The following is a 17,699-nucleotide window of genomic DNA, read 5'->3' as shown; positions in this document are numbered from 1 at the left end:
GAAAGAGACAGGGCTGGCTTGCTGCTTGGCTTTTGAAAAGCAACTAAATATCATGGTGTCAAAAGTAACTAATTTAACTGGGGAAATAGTTTCTACAGAACAGATGGCTGACTGGGAATGGTCCTTACAGACCAAGAGGCAGAAACACTTGAAGTTACAGTCTGGAAGGTGATGAAAGTTTTGCTGTTCCAAGAAAATTAATAATAATTAAGATTACACAGAACAAACTCTGAAGCTTTCGGGTTCTGTTTAAATAACACTGACACACTCTAAAAAAACCCATTCAGGCAAGAGCCATTTTGCTCAAAGAAATTTTGCCAAATGTGGTGGATCAGTAATTTTTCATTCATGAGAGAAGAACTATTCACTCCCTGCCCCACTGAGATGAAACAGTTTCATCTGTGGTCTCCCTCTGCTTTGCTAGTTCCATTTCTGAAAGAAGGCAGGCACTAACATCTATTATTTAGCAGGTTTCCTGGCCATTTTAAAATCCTTCCTGTTGACATAAGAATGCACATGCTAAAGCAGAAAACAGGGACCATAGGCTTGCACAGAATAACAGCTACAAACCTTATGTTAGCCACCTTTAAAACACAGTATTGGTTTGTCAACCACTTGAAAAAAAGAAATCACTATTTCTCCACTTACATTTTCTCTCACTACAGTAGAAAGCCAACTTCTGCTGTCAAACATGTAAATTCTGAAAAAAAGCACAAAATCACAATTAGTATGGTTATCAAGAAATAACACCAATTTATCTAAAAATGTAGCAGAAATTAAATTAGTATCAAAGCAGACTTCTGTGTTAGCTAACTTAAACAGCCAGTTTCACAAAAAAAAAAATGAGCACTGCTTTAATAATAATCTCATAACCAAAGGACTTGCTCATGTCAAGAAGCTTTTAACATTCTTTTTCCAAGAAAGTCCTTGCAATCCTCAGATCATTAATTCTCCTCCCCCAGTGACACAGAAGTCCATACTATAGAAAAGTTTAGGATGGTAACACAACATTTTATCATTCAGACTAATTTTCACTGCATTACAAAGCACACTCCCCCCCCAGTCTGCATGTTTCAAGCACTCAGATTCTTTCTGCCCAATGCTGTTCCTGGGCCACACTTGCTTTCTAAGCACGGTTAAATATCGAGATATCTATTTCATCAAAAGAAATTACATAAACCTCCTACTAATGAGCTCGAGTGAGAGAACAACATTATTCTAGGAAGGTTACAACTTCTCATCACTAAAGCAAAAAAAGTAAGAGTTGACACACAGAGTAACACATGCTCGCAGTAAAGATTCGACACACAAATCTGCTTTGGAGCAAATTGAGAAAGAACATTTTTTCCTCAAGCAGCACAAAGCAATAATTTCAGTTCACCCCTGGATTTGTAACACCGACAGCCTCCTCTGCATCCAAAACACCCGTGCTCTGTCCCCATCACAATCAAGACAAGGGCTGTGGATGGTGCCCACGGACACCTGAGAGCCCATCTTCAAAGCTGCTGCATCCAGACAGTGGAAGATTGTTCTAAGCACAAAGCAAGAACCTACCGAAGCAAAATAATCTTAAAATCAGAAGGCCAACCTACAGCTTCCTACAGTTTAAACAAATGCTCACACGTAATGTGTCTTTCTGCTCTTACAGTTCACTATTAGCTGGAAAATTTACAAACCACTTCAGTGTCGGGTATGGAGGTTAAGCTACTTAGGATATGGGTCATCCTCAGCCAAGCTCATTTATAGATGAACGGTTTAATGCTGTGATTATGAAACCATCCCAGTGTAAGCAGTTTTGTTACTGCCAGAGCAACGCACTTGCAGACATAAAACAGTAACTCACACTTAGAGGCCAAACTCCTTCCCCCCCAGACACAAACACATGACGTGGCCATTTAAAGTTCTGAAAATGGACCAACTGTGTCCAGCTTTCAGAGGTCTTGACAGAACATTTTGCCTACAAAGCAGAGACAATGAAATCTAGTGAAATTTTGAGAGGATTACCAGTAAAATTACGCTGGACTACTAACAGCACACGGAATACACAACAGCAAAGGCCAAACCACACACCATTAGTGTCCGGTGCTGCACCCTCATTAATGTAGAAGAGGTGCTGCAGATTTCATATGCCTTCTGCAAAAAAGGAAAAACAAAAATAATTTTTTGATAGGAATGGTTGGACATGATGATCCGATGGGTCTCTTCCAACCTGGTGATTCTATGAAAGCTACTTTAACCAGCCTGCAAGGAGAGTAAAGAATCATAACAGCAAAGTTTAGTTCATTTTTTAAAACAAAGTGAAGTTTTCAGCTAGGCATATGAAAGTATCCTGGGATGCCTGTGGAACGCAATCCTTGAGACTGAGGTATTTTCAGTTCTACATTGAAGATGGAGCTCATTTTAGAGCAAGAGTACACAAGCTATTTAAGAAAAAAAATATCTGCATTGCCACAAGCTCCCATTTTTTTGCTAAAACGTAGCCTAGTTAAAGCAATATGAAAATTACAGGCCAGCTCCTTCACAGCCCCACAGTGCAGGTTCAGCAACCAAACAGATCTTGCGACCAGCTTCATTCACTCCGCCCTCATGAGGCCTCAGAATCCCACGTAGCTGAGGGCTTGAGGTTCTCAACATCAAGAATTGGGGTTTCTAAAACAGGAGAGAACAAAAAGTACCCTAGAATACCTAAAGCATCATTCAAGTGGATAAACCCTTCCACCAAAGCACCCAGAGGCAAGCCAGCCCCACACATGGTGGGTGTTCCCACAATCCCACAGTTTTCTGCTCCAGGTGAAGGAGCACAGCAGTTTGGGAGTAAAAAAACAGTAGAGTAACTCCAGAGTTGAAAAGCAGCATAAATTCTGAGTAAATCTCCCCTACTGCAGGCACTAACTGCTGTAGCCCAATCATCTTTTTTTTTTTAATCTGAAGATACTGAAAGAGTTATGAGGTGACAGCCTAGCCTAAAAATCCATCTCAGCTCCAAACCCACCACAACACAAGCCTTTACTCGAAGACCACTCTTCCACAGAAGAGACTACAACTTGTTTCATGAGTTTAGGAAAGCAGGGAAGAAAAGAGAAAGCAGGAAAAAAAGGGTCTTTGAAGAGCAGTGAAAGCATTTAAAGGTATTTTACTTTAACATCACAGCAAATCTGAACATCCCTCTAAGCAACTTCTTAAGAAGATTAAATACATTCACTGGAGCCTTCTCCAAAGCTATTAGCTGTGTAAACACATTTTTTTTTCTTGAACTATGGATTCAATGAGACTTAAATCCTAAATATTCTGGATGCCAATTCCACCTGCACACCTCCTTAAGACACTTATACTGACAAGGTGCCAAAGGCCAATATTTGAACTGCAGCAAAAGCATTCCAGCTTCTTAACACACCCCATCGGGTCGTGTACAACCTGGTGCAATGTTGGGCACAGCACGGCACACGGGACAGGACACCTGCCCGCCAAGGGTTTGGCTCAGGACATGGGACATGTCTGCATGTTTTCAGGGTCCTGGCTGACTGCAAACTGAACATGAAACAACTGGAGAGAGTCCAGTGAAGGGCCACAAACGTCCTCAAGAATTCAGAGCAACTCTCACACGAGGAAAGGCTGAGATCTATTTAGCCCCAAGAAGGCTCAAGGGGATTTTATTAACGTGTGCAGTCTTCTGAATAGGTGTGTATTTTGAGTGGCTTTATCGACATATTTCTTCATGATGAGAGTGCTGAGGCACTAGAACAGGTTTCCCCATCCCTGGAGGGGTTCAAGGCCAGGCTGGATGGGGCTTGGAGCCCCTGATCCAGTGGGAGGTGTCCCTGCCCATGGCAGGGGTGGAACTGGATGGGCTTTAAGGTCCCTTCCAACCCAAACCATTCTATGATTCTATGACAGTTTAAAACAGATCTCAATCATACTAGTAAAAACTAGTTTCCACAGCCATTCCACCACTTGAATTTTAAAGATTTCCTGCACAACACATCCTCCTGCAAACGTGGCACAGAAGGTTGTTTCATCCGAAGGATTCAACAAGAGATGATTCACTGGAGGGGAAAAAAAACCCAAAACACAAACAAAACTAGAAACCTACTAGCAAACATCAATATTATTATTAAAGTAAATCAACAAATATCAAATGAGGTTACTTTGCTGTGCTGGTGTATCTTCCTTATCAATGCACACCCATCCGAGCAGGATTCATCCTACTCCCAAGCAAGGACAGCTGGATGTAGGCAGGCAGTCACTAATATAGCACACAGACAGTTCTGTTCAGGTACCAAACACTTCTCTCCGCTCTAACCTATCAACTACAGGGGAGAGGCAACGTCTGTGAAACTAGGAATTGCAAGTTAGTTTATTAAAATTATTTCTTACAGTCTCCATAGCTGATTATTATCACAGAACAGCATCTTGATGTCTGAGAGATTACATGACCTTTCCAAATTACTGCTAACAACAAGAAATTCCAATTATGCCACCAGGCAACAGTAATTAGAAGCCTGAAATTTAAAGCTATGTTTCAAGACTATTCTGTATCCCTCCCAAAAATCCTTATCCTGTTTGATGGCTTCATCCTAACCATCAGCATAAACAGCTCTACCAGACAGCTGGAAACTTGAAGGATGTTTTGGTCCCTGCATTAACTCCTCCAAGAGTTAATTCTAGTTCAGACTTTCCTTGTTGAGTACAGATCTGAATCCCAGAAAGCCCAGTCTTTGCTGTCACCTCCTACAAGAGCAGCTTTGAAGGACAGCCTGTAGACATAGAAAATAATTACAGATTCATAAATCTAAATATGCTCAAGTGAACGGATACAACCTCTTCTCATTTATTTGATGTCTTCTTTCTGGGAATCATCTGCTGCGTCTATAATTTCCAAGCAGAAGCTTTGAAAAGCAAGCAGTACCTCACTAGCAGGTTTGCACAACAGATTACCCTAGCAGGGACAATGCCAAATTGTACAACTCCTTCAAAGAGTTACCATAAACACTCCTGTAGCCAAAGACCAGCACGGCTGAGCTTTCCATGGGAGGCATTGGATGCTTCTGGTGCTGGAGAACCACCCCGTTCCCACCTGAAGCAGTCACTGTGCTCAGTGAGCCTTTTCCCATATTGGTGTGAAGTGCACACAAAACAAGCGAATAACCGGTCAATAAGTGTTAATGCTTATTATGCAACAGTTGCATTAGCTGGTTAAAGAGCTGACAAATTTCCATTTTCAAAGTAGTGTGCACATACAAAATAATAATTACACAAGCTAAAACCAACTATAACTAAATGAACCTATTTTACTAATGCTTCATTATTACCTATAGCTCAATTCTTGAGTGCTAGGCTTCATTTTAGCTTTGAATTAGAATCAGAGAAACTGCATTTTTGTCTCCTCCAAAAGTGTTGGAGTAAGAACAATTCACACAACAGTTAACATCTATGAGCAGATGCCTCAGAATGCCAGAGGTTCCTACCCCACAGTAAAGCAACACAACAGCTACTGCCAGCCACCAAACTTGAGCTATACACGAATAACCCATCAGCTTTTGCTTCCATGCCTAGATTTTCAAGACCTGAGGACTCATCGCTCCCTGTGTTTAACAATAAAACCCTTTTGGATAGTTTACTGCTTTCTCTAAACAGAACACTAACCAGCAGACAGCAAGGCTTGAGATCATGGCAGGGACAGACGTTGGCAATAGCCAGCTCAGCAGGGCAGTGGCCCGTCTCCTGCTGCCACCGACAGTGAACAAACTCAAGCTGTCCTCATGGCAGACAGCAGCCCTGTGTTGCCAAAATACTCACATTTCCTGATGCTAATCCCATGACCTACATCTAAAGAAAATCGTACTGATGCAGTGTTTAAGCACAAAAACCTGGCCTGTGACAGGTCACTCATTAATCCTCTCCAAATGCATCCACAGGCAATGCACACTATTAAAAAAAAGCCTTAATTCTAGGTACAGCAGAGAATTTCTGTAAAAAAATAACTGATTATTACAAGTTTAACAGATGCCTAAAGCCAAATGCTTAAAATCACACTTTGAGAAGAGGGGTCTTAGGAAGACTTTGAAGTAGCTCATGAATATTAATAACTGTTGCTACTTTAGTGACCCAAGCTAAAAGCTTTTCCTAACCGCGTATCTTCTTTTCTGCCTTGCTCCAAAAGAAATTCACATTGAAGAGCATTCTAACACTCCCTGAGACACGGCGGCATAGGAAGTTAACTTACTGTAAGAACAAAAATTACTGATAGTCAGCATCAGTTCTCAACAAACTTCTATTTATTAAGAATGTCAAAAGCCACAGCTCCAGGTTTATTCCTTTGTTCAAAGTTCTCGATATGCAATTACTCCTTCTGAGAGCAACACATCTGTCAATAAACTCCATCAGTTTGATCAAACTGGCCAGTGATGGTTTTGGCTGCCTCCTTTCCTGATCTTACAAATACAAACACACCCCACAGGAAGTCAGGAGAGCTCAGAACCTGCCGGTGCATAAATTCCTAGCTGCATTTATCAGTCACTGAAAATTGCCACTTAATAAAGTATCCCTTTACACAAACCCAAGCAGTTTTGCTGTCCCATGCAACTATACATCTCCCTGCAGACTGAAAAACAAAACCCAGGCAGCACTGAAGGAGAACGCACTGGTATTAATTAACCAACACAGAAATGACTAAGCATTTATTACTCGATGCTTCTATCTGCAGAGCCTTACAGTAACCAAGCAGTTCTTTCTTACTCAACTGTCATCTTACGTTGCTTCCTTCTTATCATTAACCTCCAGTTTTTTACTGGCATTCTCCCTTAATTTGTGAACAGAAATCCCCGTTTACCTAAACTAGGCAGAGCACATGGACAACAGGGATATTGCAGCCATACTTTGATACTCACACAGACCATATTTTTCACTATTTAGAAGTAACATTATTGCCATGAGCAGAGAAGTAGCTACAAAAGTAAGAATACATAACCAAATATTGCTTGACCCAAACACCTTCTCAGTAACACACAGCTGTTCAAGAGCTGCAGGAACTAAAACTAGGTCTTACTAGGCTAAAACCACCAGCCAAATACATTGCACTTTACTAGAGACAGATCAGAAGGTTTTAGTTACTTTTTCATGTCCACTAATATGAATCAATAGGGCTTTGTGACATTTATCCAGATCATAGAATCATTAGATACCATCTAATCAAAATCATAGAATTAATTATTACTGATCTATTATTAGAATCATAGAATCAAAGATAACATTGTTCCTCCCAGATTTAAAAACAAAAAATTTCATGTTAAGGAGGCAAAAAAGGAAAAACACAAGGATAAAACTACAGCACAAATCAGTCAGAGGTAGAAAGGTTGCCTGGTGTGAAGTGTTCTCAGCAATGTGTTTGCAGAGAAGTCAAAATAATGCAAACCCAGAAACAAACTATGAAATTCATTATTTCTTCTCCAGGGGATCTAAAGCAATGCCACAGGATCACGACTTCGTCTTTTCAGAAAATAGGTAATCTCTTCTCTAGATCAGCTGAGTCTACAGGCAGCAGGTTTAGGGTGGTTCAGGATGCCAGCTATAAATAGCACATTTTCTCCTACAAGCTGGAAATGGAAGCAAACTGCTGTAGGGCCAGTTCACACATCATCCCCGCGTGACAAAGAGGTGCCAGAATCATAACAGAGCAAATGTAAACATATTACACACCTAAACACACCTTCTCCTTTCTTTTTAGTAAAAGTTAACATTCAAAATACATTTATTCAGGCATCAAACCAAGCTCATAGTCGACAATTTTAGAGCGTTCCTACAGCACATAGCAATCCAACTGGGAAACACGATTCATATGGAATTTCCAAAGACTGGGGGGTTTTTGGGTCTACCAATTTTCCAATAGATCTTTAGTTATTTTCTGTAATTTAAACATGTCCAAGAAGCCCTCACGCAGATCGATATATTTCTCTGCCGAGATGACTTTCTGCTCAAGCCCTCCCCATCCAACTCCCAAGAGGTGCCTAGCACAGCATGCTCAGAATCTTGTATTATTTCAGATATTACCATTCCAGTGACATCAGTAGGTACATCGAGATCTTCACTACAATATTTATTATATTAGAGAAGGAAATGAGCTATGTGATCACTTCTTTACAATACAAAAACCAGAAACAAAAATAGCAAAATTAGACATGAAAAATACTAACTAAAAAAAACCAGCAAGACTGTGTACATGTGTAAGTCCAGAAAAACCAGCAGAAATTCCTGTTATTATATATTTCCATAAATTTCAGTTCAACTATTTTATCAACAGAAGCTGAATCATCCATCTCATTCTAGATATGCCACAAAGAGTCAACTGAGTCAAAGGAGAATCAGCTGCTTCCTGCTTACACCCGTTTAAAAAATACAACTAACTTTCAGAATGCCACATTTAGCAATACTGCTTTCCACATCCCTTAAAGTCACACCATTTAAAATTAGAAGAAATTGCCAGTTGAATTAACATACCCTTATTCCTGAGCTAAGGGAGACATTCACAGATATAAGGTGGTCCTCTATGGACAGTTTTATTTCTGAAAAGCATCCCCCTCATCCATGCATGTAGGCGCAGACTTTGAGATGCTCACAGGCTCACACGTCTCACTGCACTAAGGCCCTCAAAGCACTAAGGAAAAACACATCAGGTTTCCAGAAGCAACAAGATAATTTATATTCTATCAAACCTGAACGGTGCTTTACTTTACAGATCAAGAACTCCATCCAAACCGCCTTTCACTTTAGGGCTGAATCCTGAATGAGTAATTCAGTAACACTCTTCTTTCTGCTCCGATTTAGAATGACTCTGAGAAAGCAAGCAAGCTTTACTGCATTAATCTTTCATGCAAATAAAACCAATAATAATTTAAAAAGCCAATAGCAGCAACAGAGGTGGCCTGTGTTAGAGATGGGCTGGACAAGACTCGATAACTTCCTCCTGACCATAACCACCATTGCATCCTGCCTCAGTAGCTCTGGCAGTTGAGCCCTTGGAACAGTCAGTCCGCTCTCTTTGTGCCTCTGCTACACAGACTGTACAAAACAGGCCAGAGAGATCATCCAAAAGATGATCATTCTTTACAGTTGTGTTAAAGATCTTATCCAAGCTTCAGCTAATTAATAAAAGAATACATTTATTTCATTGAAATAAGAATTTGGGTGTTCAGATAGAACACTGATCTGCATTAAGAGATGAACAGAGGGGAGTTAGAAAGAAGTTAAGCTAAAATCACAAAATAACCACTTTCTAGCACCAGCCTGAAGATCAGAAGTATTTCAATGGACCTTAAAAACAACAAAACATTACATGCACATAGCAGATAAAAGCATACTCAGATTAAAACACGGCATGACTTCTCTAGTGCTTTTACCCAGAACAGACTGGGCAATACTTTGTTCTCTAGCCCTGCAATCAACATAACCCATCTTTAACCAACGTGCAAGCAGTTCCACTAGTTTTGATAGCAGTGATTTATATCCTCCAGGAGCTCACTGATCTCTCTCAGCAATTGCTGTATGTTGATATGTACTGCTGATACAAAATAAGCTGGGGGACAGAAGAGCAGAAACAAGAAAAGAAAGGTTGACAGACTGAGAAGTGGTGATTGGGAACAGACAATGCAACAAGACTTAATGCTGATACAAAAGGTAAACTTCAAGTACAAGCCAGGGACAGTATCGGAACAGAGAGCACAAAGGTACAGCAGGAAATACTTGCTTTCACCCTTGGACGTTCTTCTTTCCATAGTACTGCTTTAAGCCTCTTAAAATTCCTGGCATTAGCCTTTAAGTCGCAGTTGTATTCCTCTAGATAGGGTGCATCTGGTTAGGTGATCAAAATACAAGACGAAAATATAAGAAAAGAAACAGCAAGCAAAGCACGACTAGGTTAGGAGTCAGGGTGGGAATGAACTTGGAAGAAAATTAAAACATTCAAAGAGAATTTGATCTATTTCACAGGAAAAAAATGTGAAAACCAAGCAAAAAAAAAAAAAAAAAGCCAAGTCCGTTGAACAAAGCCAGCAGCAACTATTACAGTTCTTCACTGATTTCCTTGATCCTCTGCACACCCCGAGTACACCAGCACTGCCTCATGTTTATTTGGAGCCCCTGAACAGTACTGCACAAAACTACGTGAGGTTTTGAAGGAACAGTGGTTTAGAGTTTGGTTTTAAAACAGAAAACACCCTAACTGCAGTAGACAATAGATGAGCTTGGTCCTTTAAAACAGAAGGGGAGAGAGCTTTGAAGACAAGCTGCTTCCTCCTTACACAGGATGTTAAGGATTCTGACTTGGGAAAAACATAGTTGTTTCCAGCTCCAGCTTCCACCTCAGCTTGCTTTTATAAGCTCTTTCATCTTCCATAAGAGCCGAGCTGCTCATTAACCAGGAGCCGAGCTGTCACAGTTGTGCAGCGCAGCGCATGGTAATAAACTCTGGGCCCATCTTGGTTTCCTTAACACGCTGTGTTGGGAACCGGCAAGGCAGCTGCGGAATAGCAGATGTCTGTGCCACATTTTGTGACAGAGGGCAGCAATAACTGGCTTCCACAGAGCGAGCCTTCTGAGTTTAATTCACAACAGCAAGGATTTGGAACAAAAAAAATAAACTACTGGATAAATTAGACTGAGAAATCAAATCCAAATGAATTAAATCTTAAATTCTCTATTCAGGTAAATAGGTAGTCACTGCTACCTAGGTGATACAACTTGACATCCCATCTTTTCCCAAGAAAACCCATTCAAATGCTTTATGTTTGATCCACAGGTTAGCAAATAAAAAGTGGAATTTCCAATGCCTGATTTAGCATGAGTTCCAGCTTCTAATATGAACTAAAGGTAAGAGAGAAGAGTCAGAATGGAAGCAAACACGAAAATTACAGAGCATCTTCTCGCATTTAAGGACTTTCGCCTAAAGTTTAAAAAATATTTGGTAGATCTTAATTCTCTTTTCAAAGTTTCTCAGTTTATAGTGGTTTAAAGACATTCTCTCCTTTTCTGCAAGATCTGTACTCCATTTCATTATAAGGATACATATTTTTCTTTATTAAATCATTACGTAGTCGAAGCTTGGATACCCCGATTTTGTGGTACATCAAATTCAAGCTAACAAGAGCCTTGGAATAATCAGATACTCAGACACCTGTGAACTGCCATGCCCAGATATTAACACCCCAAATGCAGGTTCTGCACAAGTTCCACCTCCCCCATAAATCAGCCTCGAATCTCTTTGTAGGGCAAACTAAGGTATTTCCTGAAACACTGAAGCTTCACCTATTGTCTGTAAGGCCAAAATTAAAGGAAGAAAGCAAGTTGAACCAACCAATCTGACTTCACTGTAAAAGTTTCTATGACATTTTGAGTTTTCATTCTTAAAAAAAACCATTTCCCCAGCTTCTCAAGTGTCCGTTAGATACACACTATTTGTCAATATTTTAAATCTATTTAATGGTTCCTGCTCAATATTGTTTCATTTTCTTTAGGTGTTACACAGTCTTTTACCCAAAGTACTGGATATTAACTTCTGCAGTTTCCAGGCACAAGCCAGATAATATCAGACAACTTGTGGTGAAACCCAGGACTTGGTAACCTGAAGCACAATTTAATTGCCATAAGCATCAAGCGAACCGTTCTTGATCTTTGCACAGACAACACCTTTGTTAAACAGACAGCAGTGTATCTTCATTATTTTACCACTTCACAAAGAATGTGCCACAGGAATATCAAACATATGTTCCAACAAAGAGAGCTCTTTAATTAGCACAGCATAATCTTATTTTGAGTACCAAAGGTTTCAGCAGACTATCACATCTACTTTGTTTTTCTAGACAAACAGAAAAAACTACCACTGCAACTCTTCAAACACATCAGTCAGGCTAGCTGAAGGAAATAGCTTTGGGAACTAAACAGGAAAAATCCAAGAGGACCATAAACGGATTTCTTCTCAGCATCTTGAGGCACGCATAGGCCTGCTTTGTTGAGCACTATTGCTTCACTTACTGGAAACAAAACACACACTAAATTTTGTATTATGCAGTTATAAGTCATGGTATTTTATGTACCGTAATGCAAGTTTACTACTTTTTAGTTTGAGATTTAAGTAGTGCTATGTTGAACACATCCCTTGAACCACTCAGCGTTAACTAAGATGTATCAGCCTAACAATTAAAATTAACTTAAATGGAACAGAACTTCTCCTTTACAGCATAAACAGACTTACTGCATTGGTTTTCACCAGAAAGGTCGTAGAAAATATTAGTGTTGTGCACATATCGAACTAAGAAAGAAGTCTGGGGGCTTCTGGCCAATGCCAATTACAGACCAAACGTTTCTGCCTGACTTTACAGATTTCACTGCTGCAGATAACTAATCATTAGCTTCTGAGATCTCTGCATGCCACCTTCTGTATCTTTTAACCTTGGAGCTTTGACCCACCTCCCATCCCTCAATTGTTTCGGTAAATCTCTCTGTTACCTCCAAGAGCCCAAATTACACAGCGTTCGTTCCAGTTTGAAAAGGGCAGTTCTATTTTTCCAGTTCCAGAAGAAAACCCCATTCCCCACCAGGAACAAAAGGGTAGCGAGACCTCAGGCAGAAGCTTGCAAGGCACACCTGGACAGAAACAAGCACACCACACGGTCTCCAAAAACATTTGCAAGCTCAAGAGCCTGCTCAGTAACCTTCAGCTAAAAAAAAATCTAGTGAAATCTGTTACCACAGAGGCCCCAGTGGGAAGGCCCTTACAGGAAAGCCTCCACCATTCCTACTGGGCGGGGGTTCTGCAGCCTCCGCGAGGTTAAACTGCAATATTAAAGCGCACAGCTAAAAATTCTTGTCTTTAAAATTCACAGCAGCATCAGAATTTCGTTTCAACATTTCACGAAACTAAAACAAAACCCACTCAGCTCATCTTCTTGATCAACTTCATGGCGTTGCAAACGGTTTTGGGTAACGTCTGTTTATCGACAGCTTTTGGTAGATGCAAACCCATCAAGATGAAACAGAAAGCACGTGTTACTGAGCAGCCCTCTAAGATGGTTCCCTAGATCCAGCCCGTGATAGGCAAGGAGGCCAGAAAAGCAGCAAGAAAATAAGGATGCAGACTATTAACATCTTAGACAATTAACAGTCGCATACAATAATTAAGCAGAAATTCTTTTCTTCTTTACAAAGGAAGGAAAGAACTGACATCAGCTGCTGTAACCCAGCCTGCTGTAACAGAAGAAACGAGCCACGGAAGTCAGGCATCGCTTCCCTGCCAGTGATGTCGACTTTGTGGGCGTCTGTCTTTCTGAAAGACACATAGAAAGCCTTGCAAAATATCTTATTTAGTCCCCTATACTCAATATAGTTTGATTTTTTAATACGGATAAGCGAAATCACCGCTGATAACCATCACTTTGACAGAAAACATGCAGGAGTTGCCAGAGAGAAGTATTTTGTTTTCACTTCCCCCCCCCGCTCCTTTGCTAGGGGAAGAAAAAAAAAGACAGAGCTGAAAATAGTGACAAAAATCTTAACATAGTTTTTAATCTAGGACCATATTACATAAAGATACAAAAAATTATCTAATCCATCTAATTACAGATAATTAATATTTTCTTTTTTTGGGAGTGCTGGCAGGCATTACTGCAGTTTTCAAGAAGACATCAAAAATATTCTCATCTGAAAAAAACACGAAAAACATAACTAGCAAGAAATTTCAGGCAAACTTTCCTGGTTTTAGTGTAGAAACACACAGAAGAGAGTATTTAGCCATCTACAATTCAATTAATTCTTATAACATAGAGAAGATATTTCTTCAACACACAGAACCTTTAGAAATTAGTGATTTGACAGGCTGAAATCCTACTTAATCAAATGAAAATGCATATTTTTAATCAAGTAGTTCCATGTAAACTAATAGAAATTAACTACATTACACATTAAATAGGCAGCTAAATTTTTAATTGCTCTTTCTCTTCACTTTATTATCTGCTACTAATTTTCCCCTCATCAAGTTCTAAACACTACCTATGAAAATAATTTGAAGATTCAATCTTTACCACTGCCCATTACAAAGCTGCCTTATTTCTTGCCTCCTTTACGCTCCCTCACACCTTCTTCATGTCTTCGGCCTCATATTCACTTACCCATTATTAGGATTCCAAAACAGATACAGCACAGGAAAATCAAATTTTAATCCTTCAGTCCCGCTAAATAAACATTAGCTATAGGTCCGAGGAGACCTTATAGTGACCTTCCAACACCTGAAGGGGCTACAAGAAAGCTGGGGAGGGACCGTTTACCAAGGTTTGGAGTGATAGGATGAAGGGCAAAGGGTATTAACTGGAGAGGGGCAGATTTAGACTGGACATAAGCAGGAATTTCTTTACTATGAGAGTGATGAGGAACTGGAACAGGTTGCCCAGAGCAGTGGTGGCTGCCCCATCCCCGGAGGGGTTCAAGGCCAGGTTGGATGGGGCTTGGAGCCCCGGATCCAGTGGGAGGTGTCCCTGCCTATGGAACTGGATGAGCTTTTAGGTCCCTTCCAACCCAAACTATTCTATGAATCTATAAATTAGCATGGAAGGGCTGACAGAGGGCAACCTATTCATTCATCCAGAGCCAGGTCTGCTGAACATCTGCAACATCTTCTAAAACATCCCTATTTCAAACCTGCCATAGTTATTTGTATTGGATTTCAAAAAGACTGAAATCTGGCAACACCTAAACAACCAAAGTACTACTTTGTATCTGCTTTCTCAAGCATTTATTCCTGAGCCCTGCCATTCCCACCTCAACCTCCAATGAATTAAACATCAATAACCAAGTCTATGTGTAACAATTTGTATGGATTCTTATTTTCTGCCATTTTAAAATTCTGAGAACCAATAAGCTGGGTGTTTGGGCCATTGCTGAAAATTCTGGACAGCATTTCAAGTTATAATTTCCAAGTCTTGCTACAAATTACACTTCCATGATGTCCTCAAAAACGTTCTGGCGTACACTTACAGATTATCACGCAGGAATCTACTTACAGCACCCTCAGCAGCACTGAGTTTAAGAGATAAACAGCAAGAAACATGGTATCTTAGCCGTTTCCAGATGCATGCATGAATATTGTCATGTCATTGTGCTCTAGGTGGGTTCAAGGAAGATTCCTGGTGTCTAAGAGCATATTGGGCAAGCAAACACATACCCAGTACACTCAAGGTTCCAACTGCAGGCTTCCAGACAAGTAGAAATATTTCATTACATTTCAAAAGACTAAAAAAGCCATCAAACATTTCACACCACTCTAATAAATGGTGTGGACACAAGCGTTTACTACAAGTGAATACAGTCTTACGAGATATTAATTGTAAAGAACACCTGATCCTCAAGTTCTCAAAAAGTCTTCTAAATGCGTATTTTTATTCAAACCAGCCCACCATCCCCTTTCTCTCTACTTAGTTTTAATAAAAATTCAGTAGTCTGCTTCAAAACCTATTTTGAAGTGTCCATATTTTTGTCCTAGGAAGACTTCTCCAGTAATTTACATTGATTATTTTGGCATCTCATGTAAAGGTACTGTTCATGGCCAGCTCAAAGCTTTTAAAAACCTCTTAACGTTCTGCTGAACTACCAGTTGGCTCAAGTATCTATGGATTCTGCATACATTCCTGTTTGGTGAAAAACAAATCCATGCACACAAAATCCCCAGCACACTGGACACCCTGTGAAGAAATAATAAATCGAGATACTATGTTAAATAGAAACATGGGGGCTTGGGGGTATTTTTGTTTTTTATCACGACCTTGGCTCATACATCATTATCAGTGGGGAGAAAAAAAACATTTTGAATGGGATATGTATTCTTTTCATTTTGAGTCTGCACTTTGGGCAATCAAGAGACTCACTTAAAAAAAAATTATCTTTAATCGCGTGCTAGGAAGCGTTTTATTAACAAAAGGCGGTTGATTTCAAGGTTATAGATTTTTTTCCCCCCAACATAACCAGTAAAATACTGTAAAAAAGTAAAATACCCAAAGAACTGGCAAGAACGTAGGCATTAGAGGCTCCAAAGCCAACTCACCTAGGCATAATTCAACCGCTGGAATGCACGATTCCTCAGTTCAGCTTGCTGGTAACAAGCTAGCGCTAAATGCAATCCTTGAAACAATACGGTACGCCATATGGCTAAAACTGGATATTAAAATTGAGAATATCAATTACCAATCCACTAATGCTGAGAGCCAAAATCCATGGACAGTAAGAATTTAATCCAATTCACTGACTAAAACAGGAGCTGAGCCAGTCATCCAGAAGACAAATCTACCGCTGGCTTCCCAGACACCAAGCAACTCCAATTCTTTTCCTTGCAAAAACTACAACACTGGTTAAATGTACCATGTCCTGAAGAGCTACAGCAATAGGTACCAGCCAACCTGCAAGAGCCGCACCAGTTTCACATGAATTGGTGTCTTGTTTCCCCCTGATTGAGAAACCATAACTAAGTAACCATGTCAGAAGAAACAGTTGAGGCTGTTTTCCACATGACCAAACCCAGGCCTCCAAATCACCAGGAAGTTATTGCACCCTGCAGCCAACAGCAGCTTGCTCAATTTCAGGAAAAGGCATCCCACAAACACAAAAAAACCCCAGATATTTCCACTAGAATTAAAGGATCCTAAAGGTAACTGCATTAATTGAAGGATTTTCTTATTCTATTAGTGTAACTGTTCTAGGTTTAAAATGTTTAATAGCTGAAGAGTGTTTATTCTTGGATGATGGCAAGAATAACGCTACTCAGAATTCTACACACTTCCTAATTATAGAAAACTTCATTGGTTACTCACACAAGAGGAATTCTCATTAAGTCTGAATACAACATTTTCCGATTTCCATGAGGTACGGAGGCGATTTAAAAACTCTTCTGCTAGGATTTACTGTGGAATCCTACCTTTACACGTTGTCGAAGATTTCACAGTAGGATGCTGGCTACAGACTGACCTGACAGCTGCGAGGACTAAACAAGGAAAAAATGCAATTTATCTTACCCAAAATGGAATCCCACTTCACCCCACTGCTTTCTGATCCTGCACTGAGAGGCCAAAACCACTGCACAACTAGTTTCAAGTTCAATAGCGCTTTAAAAGTACCATCAAATGGAACCAACAGTTTATTGGCCAAGTATTCTCAATTTAAAAATTGTTCTTGACATACTAGAAGTAAAATTGGTTGGTTTTTTTGCTTTAAAAGACCAAACCAAGCCCCAGCTGCAAATTAGCTCTTCTGCTTCCTAGCTTCCTTCTGTGTGAACTACAGCTGGGCTATTACAGTAAACTAACAAACAACAGATTATACATTAAGTCATAGATAAACAGGACTTAAAAGGTTGATATTACCAAAGGTTTGGAGGTCATTTGAATACAGGAGACACAACAAGCACTTCTTTTTCTTGCTAGATAGCGTGTGATTTCAAACCTGCATTTGGTATATCAAATATTAACCAAGCTATTTCATTTAGTTAAAAATCTTGGCACTACAGTGAAATATCATTAAAGTTACAAACTGAAAGTCCATTATACTGAAAAAATACGAAAAAACACAGAAAATGCTTTAGAAATTCATGATTTCATTTTTGAATAAAATACCACACAGACACAGAACTGTTTTAATTTCCCTAACTTCTTTAATACTCCAAATCTTTCTTT

The 17,699-nt window shown here is 39.8% G+C and overlaps 1 protein-coding gene across 3 annotated transcripts in view; it reads right to left on the bottom strand.

The window, feature by feature from the left end:
• The window catches only part of GNB1 (G protein subunit beta 1), a 41,805-nt gene that overhangs the window by 21,094 nt on the left and 3,012 nt on the right, over positions 1-17,699 (bottom strand). For all 3 annotated transcript variants that reach the window (XM_069874741.1, XM_069874738.1, XM_069874739.1), the window contains exon 2: positions 649-700. The gene's annotated coding sequence lies outside the window, so the exon portion shown is untranslated. The remainder of the gene's footprint in view (positions 1-648; positions 701-17,699) is intronic.

Source organism: Phaenicophaeus curvirostris, chromosome 22 (genome assembly GCF_032191515.1).
Source record: "Phaenicophaeus curvirostris isolate KB17595 chromosome 22, BPBGC_Pcur_1.0, whole genome shotgun sequence".
Lineage (NCBI taxonomy): Eukaryota > Metazoa > Chordata > Aves > Cuculiformes > Cuculidae > Phaenicophaeus > Phaenicophaeus curvirostris.
This window is presented reverse-complemented; position numbering and strand designations above follow the sequence as displayed.